Below are 7237 nucleotides of genomic sequence, written 5' to 3' on the forward strand. Positions count from 1 at the left end.
TTTTTACGATCTATTTGAGTTCAAATTCTAACTTCAAGTGCAAGCTTACTTAAACTGTGACAGGGGTGCGTTATGGAAGCGCTTTCAACAAAGACTGTTTTACTTGTGAGCCATCATGTTGACTTCCCGCCTGCTTTCAATTCTGTTTTGGTTAGTAAACTGGAGTTAATAATAGACTGAAGTACACAGAGCACTTGGTGAAGTTAATGACAGGAATAGTTTTTTTTTTTCCCTATTAGAAACACACCAACTATTTTGGAGATATCACAAAACCGCCATTGTTTTCTTCTTTTTTCAATCTCTCGTAATGCCATGAACTATGCACTGAAAGTGTCACTTAACCTGTACAACATAGTGTCCTTACTTTACTTTTTATATAATTTGTTACTTAAATATTCCTTAGTTAGACTTGATAGTTCCACACAATGGTTAGATGTGAGATTGGTTTTATGGACAGTTGATGTCAGATGGGGAAATCCTACAAGAGGCTCCTTATCATCAGTTATTGCCCTCAAGCACAGAATTTCAAAGGTGATCAATTGATTAAGAAAGAAGAGAGAGAAATAGGAGATACAAGCTTCAAACCTTACATGCAATACCTGGATCAGAACAAAGGGTTCTTGTACTTTTTCATTGCCTGTCTCTCTCAAATTTTATTTGTGGCTGCTCAGATATCGCAAACCTCAGCCTCTTGGATGGCTGCTAAAGTTGATAATCCACATGTCAGCACAATTAGCCTCAATACTGTTTTATATAAGTAGAAATCTTTCTACCATTGCTTTGGGTATGAAATCTTCAAAATCTTTGTTTTCACAGCTATTAGACTCCCTTTTTCATGCACCTATGTCTTTCTACGACTCCACACCCCGGGGAAGAATACTTAGTTGGGTAAGCATCTTGAACATAAAAGGTCCATGTCCCTATATTTTGATTTTTAAAACTAATGTTTCTGCATGTGTCCCGTCATTATGTGCAGGTCTCTTATGATCTGAGTATCATAGATCTTGATGTCACATTCAGCCTTATCTGTTCTCTTACAGCTGCCACTAACGCTTGTGCTAATCTTGTAGTACCAGCTGTTCTCACCTGGCAGGTCCTGTTTGTCTCTATACCAATGGAAGCGGTTCTCTTTAATATGCTACAACATTCTGTAGCCATTACCCTTGGTTGCATGATGCTAATATAGTGGATAAGTACTTAATTAGCAATTATCCTTCCTTTCTTTGATCATGTTCATCTGATTGGATCAATTGTATTTATTTTTCTACTGTTTTGATAAGTAAATTTGACAGAAAAGTGGCATTTCTTTTTGCTAGAGATATTACTTTACCTTGCTGAATCTGCAGCAGGAGCCATGACAATAAGGGCTTCTGATAAGGAAGACCAGTTCTTTGCAAAGAATTTTGACCTCATTGACACAAATGCTAGTCCTTTTTTTCACAGTTTTTCAGCAAACAAGTGGTTGATTCAATGGATAGAAATAGTAAGTGCAGCAGTAGTTGCCTTTGCAGCACTTTGCATGGTTTTGCTTCCACCCAGGACTTTCAGCTCTATTGAGTATATCTTTGTTATTCTTGGAAGAATGATCAATGCAGCCATTCGTTATACTGGTACTAGATTCCAATGTATGAGTTTTATTTTATAGGAAGAAAATTTTGGAAATAAAATTCATAGAATGAAATTGAACTACTGACTCTCCTATATGATATTTTCTCAGGATTTATTGGGATGGCACTTTCTTATGGTCTTTCCTTGAATATTAAGCTTGTCAATTCAATTCAAAAGCATTGTACAATAGCAAATAAAATAATTTCTGTAGAAAGGTTAAATCAATACACGCATATTCCAAGTGAAGCCCCTCAAGTGATAGAAGGGAACCACCCCACAACTAATTGGCCAGCTGTTGGTAAAGTGGAGATTCAAGAGTTGCAGGTAAATGTTGATTCTTCTATTGTCAAATCAAAGGAAAGTTCATGTACATACCAAGAAAATTTATATGAAACCAGGTCAGATATAGGCCCAACGCACCTCTTATTCTTTGTGGAATAAGTTGCACTTTTGAAGGAGGGCACAAGATTGGTATTGTTGGCAGAACTTGCAGTGGGAAGACTACTCTCATTAGTGCTCTGTTCCGTCTGGTAGAGCCAGCTGGAGGGAAGATCGTAGTTGATGGCATTGACATCTCTACAATTGAACTACATGATTTGAGGCCACGATTTGGAATAATACCTCAAGATCCTACTCTTTTTAATGGGACTGTCAGATATAATTTGGACCCCTTATGCCAACATTCTGACCAGGAAATATGGGAGGTGATACTTCAATCTGTTCTGCCTATGGTTGCTTTATACTGGATATTATTAATGGATCTACAACTTGTTAAAAAATTATTGTATAAAGTAGTGATTAGTCTTTTCAGGTCGTACATTTTTGCTTGGGTTGCAAACGCAGACTGATATATCAATGTGCATTTTGAAGGTACTTGGAAAGTGTCCACTACGAGAGACCGTTCAGAAGAAAGAAGAGGGCCTAGACTCTTTAGGTTAGTTTCAATACTTTAATATGTGGCATGTGCTAAGTTTTTGAATGTGATCACCATTAACAACTGTGAACCTGCTACTCAGTTGTGGAAGATGGATCTAATTGGAGCATGGTGCAGCGGCAATTATTTTGCCTAGGGCGTGAACTTTTGAGGAGAAGTAAGATATTGGTGCTTGATGAAGCAACCGCATCAGCTAATAATGCAACTGATATGATTCTGCAGAAAACTATTCAGACTGAATTTGCAGAATGTACTGTGATCACTGTGGCTCACAGGATACCTACAGTGGTGGATTGCACAATGGTTTTTGCTATTAGTGATGGTAAGTCACACATTACTTCAATCCTTAGCTATAGAATATTCCCTATTTGTTTAAGCACCCAAATCCTGTACATTTCTGTGGATGCCTTCCATCATATTGATATATCCAATTTTTTAATTTCCTAATCACATTTTCCTAAGACCTAGTTTTAGAGCGTGATCCTTTTCTTGATCTGACTTCACAATGTATATAGTATAGGGGTGAAAGGAATCCACTTTTGACTTCACAATGAGCAGATGGATCATGTTGCACTTTCCTTGACATTGTGTGTCAACTGTATGTCTAGCGTATACACACACACATTGTATGGTAGGATCTGATATTAATATACAATTAAGTGAACAAGAACCCAAATATAAAGATGTGAAAACTAATAGAGATGCATGAAACTATAAATTTGGCATCAAAAGGTTACTAATAGGAAATGTCTTCATTCTATTCAGGAAAACTAGTGGAGTATGATGAACCAATCAAGTTAATTAAGACAGAAGGTGCCCTGTTTGGGAAGCTTGTTGAGGAATACTGGTCTACTCTTCAATCTGCAGACTCACATTGAATCTAACAAAAATTTCTTAAGTAGCCTTTTATTTTCTCTGGCTTGGTGTTGTGGAAGCAATGTAAAAAAAAAAAAAAAAGGTTTATTTAGTATAAATAACATCAAAGTTTATTTTAGCTTTGTCAAATGACTTAATTTTCTCACATGAAGTCGCTCAAATGGATAGTTGGTCGATGAAAAGGTATATCATCTTAAAATAATTTGATAAGATATTTCGAAATTAATAAAATTTGGACAATAAGGAGTTAAATTAAAATAATCATGTTTTAAAATTGTTTAAATTATGCGTGATCAGTGTTTTGAATTTTGTAACAAAGTATTTCTTAAGAATACAAATTAGTATTTTTTAAGTGTTAAGAGTATAAGCACTTTAGCCTGTAGAGCCAGAGTTAGCGCTTAGACACCCTCAACTATATTTAAAGGCTAATTTTATCGTACCCCCCTCAAAAAAAGGGGGGTAAGTTACCCTCTAGTAGGTAACTTGTTTTACCAAGTTACCTTTTTTTTACATTTGATAGTTTCATCTTCATATTGTGCAGCTCTAAAGTCACATGTAACAGTTCTTTTGTCACATTTGGTGGTTCTCTTATTTTTTTTCTCACATTTGATGGTTCCATCCTCATATTGTTCAGTTCCAACATCACATGTGACAGTTCTTTTGTCACATTTAGCGGTTCCCTTACTTTTTTCTCATATTTGACAGTTTCATCCTCACATTGGGCAATTTGGGCAATTCTAACATCATATGTGACAGTTCTTTTATCACATTTGGTAGTTCTATTATTTTTTCTCACATTTGATGGTACCATCCTCACATTGTGCAATACCAACATCACATGTGACTGTACTTTTGTCACATTTGATCATTCCCTTATCTTTTCTCCCATTTAATGGTTCCATCCTCACATTGTGTAGTTCCAACATTACATGTAACAATTCTTTTGTCATATTTGGTGATTCCCTTACTTTTTTCTCATATTTGACGGTTTCATTCTCAAATTGTGTAGTTCGAACATCATATGTGACAGTTCTTTTGTCACATTCGGTGGTTCTCTTACTTTTTTTCTCACATTTGATTGTTCCATTCTCACATTGTGCAGTTCCAATATTACATGTGACAATTCTTTTGCCACATTTAGTGCTTCCCTTATTTTTTTCTCACATTTGATAGTTTCATCCTTACATTGTGTAGTTCCAACATCACATGTGACAGTTCTCCTGTCACATTCGTTGGTTCTTTTATTTTTTTTTTCTTACATTTGATGGTTCTATCCTTACATTATACAATACTAACATCACTTTTGATCGTACTTTTGTCACATTCGTTGATATCCTAATTTTTTTTTTCTCATATTTGATTGTTCCATCATCACATGAGTAGTACCAATATTACATATGACCGTATTTTTGTCACATTCAATGGTTTTTTTTTTTTACTCACATTTGACAGTTACATCGTCACGTGTAGTCATACCAACATTACATATGGGCGTAGCCAACCCAACCCCACAGAGTTACCTAATAATCAACGAATATATATAATAAAAATACTCCTAAAGTCTCTAAGATTCTGAAATACCCTTAAATATACTAAAATTACCAAAACGCATTCTAACAATTGAAAAGTACCAAAATAACCTCGAAACTCTAAAAAATTATTGTGATATCCTTAAAACCTAAAAAATGACTAAAATTACCCTAAAATTTAAAAAAAGACTGAAATACTTTCTAAATCTAAAAAATAATTGAAATACCCTTAGATACTAAAAAAAAATTACCTAAATGACAATGAAATCTAAAGAATGACTAAAATGACCTTGTAACTTAGAAAGTGACAATAATGCCCTTAGAACCTAAAACCGACTGTAATGCAACTTAAACCTAAGAAAATTACCAAAATACCCATAGAACCTTAAAAATTACCAAAATGACCCTGGAACCTTAAAAAATTTTGAAATACCATTGAAACTTATAAAATGACCAAAATGCCTCATTAAACTTGAAAATGCCCAAAATACCCCCGAAACCCTCAACAATTACCAGAATACCCTTAGAACCTAAAAAATGATCAAAATACCTATAAAATCTAAAAAAATGACTGAATGACCCTAAAACTTAAAAAAATTTCTGAAATTACCCTAAAACATAAAAAATGATTGAAAGACCAAAATACCCAATAACAGTTGAAAATGACCAAAATACCTTTGAAACCCTTTAAAACTACTAGAAGACCCTTTGAACCTAAAAAATAATTTAATGACACTGAAATCTAAAAAATGACTGAAATGATCCCGTAACCTAAAAAATTTCTTAAATATGCTTAGAACCTAAAAAAAATGATTGTACTTTTGTTACATTCGGTGGTACTCTAATTTTTTTCTCACATTTGACAGTTTCATCATCACATTGTGTAGTTCCAATGTCACATCTGACAGTTCTTTTGTCACATTTGATTATTATTTTTTTCTCACATTTGACAGTTCCATCCTCATATTATACGGTACCAACATCACATGTGATTGTATTTTTGTCACATGTGGCGGTTCCTTTATTTTTTCTTACATTTGATGGTTTCATCTTCACATTGTGTAGTTTTAATATTACATGTGACTTTGTTTTTGTCACATTTGGTGGTTCTTTTTTTTTTTTTTTTCCACATTTGATGGTTCTATTATCACATTTGACAATACCAACATTACATTTGATAGTCCTTTTGTCGCATTTAGTGATTCCTTTTTTTTTTCCTCACATTTGACAGTTTCATCATCACATTGGGTAGTACCAATATCATATATGACCCTACTTTTACATTTGGGCCTACCATTGAAGTCACTTACTTATTTCTTTATATATATATATATATATTTTTTTTTTTTTGGTAGCAAAAAATGAGGAAACCATTGAAGTCACTTACTTATTTCTTTATATATATATATATATATTTTTTTTTTTTTGGTAGCAAAAAATGAGGATGAAGATGGCATTCCCACATTGGAATGGTTTAAAATACATATAGGGATGATAACAAGTATATGTCAAAATTGATGGTTCCCTTATTTACTTTCACATTTGATGGTTCCATTGTCACATTGGACAGTATTAACATCACATTTGACTGTACTTTTGTCACATTCAGTTGTACTCAGTATTTTTTCTCACATTTGATAGTATCATCCTCAAATTGTGCAGTACCAACATGACATGTGAACTTTAGTCACATTCGGTGGTTCTTTTATTTTTTTTCTCACATTTGATGGTTCTATTGTCACATTGGATAGTACTAACATCTTATTTGACAATATTAGATTATGCCATTAGCAATCATAAAAATTAGCTCGGTTTAAACATTCAATTGCTATTAACAAATCATGTTGTTGGCTTATTTTGACAAAGTGATGAACTAAATTAAGAAAAATAATATCTTATGGACTAATGCAAAAATTGAAATAGAAGTCAGGTGACTAAATTGAATTTTAGCCAAAAACTTTTATGATATCCTCAGCCCTATTTATTTGTAGGGAGATATGTAGCATGCACTGTAAACTATTCCATCAGTTTGCTAATGCTAACAAAGTAACAAATACAACTTTTGCACTTATTGTCACATAAATTTTTTCCAGGTCCCTATTTATTTATTTTAGAGAAAAACCAAGTTTAAGGACCTTGGTGGTAATTCAGTAGCAAAACTAAGTATAATTGATTCCTTGTCAAAAGACAAAATTAGCTTCTTGCAAATTGAATATCAAAGGGTTCATACAAAAATATTGCAATAACATCCTAGAGGGTTGGCATTAGTTAAGTTGTATTACCAATTCAA

The sequence above is a fragment of the Quercus suber genome, unplaced genomic scaffold, assembly GCF_002906115.3.
Source record: "Quercus suber isolate HL8 unplaced genomic scaffold, Cork oak 2.0 scaffold_141, whole genome shotgun sequence".
In the NCBI taxonomy this organism is placed as follows: domain Eukaryota; kingdom Viridiplantae; phylum Streptophyta; class Magnoliopsida; order Fagales; family Fagaceae; genus Quercus; species Quercus suber.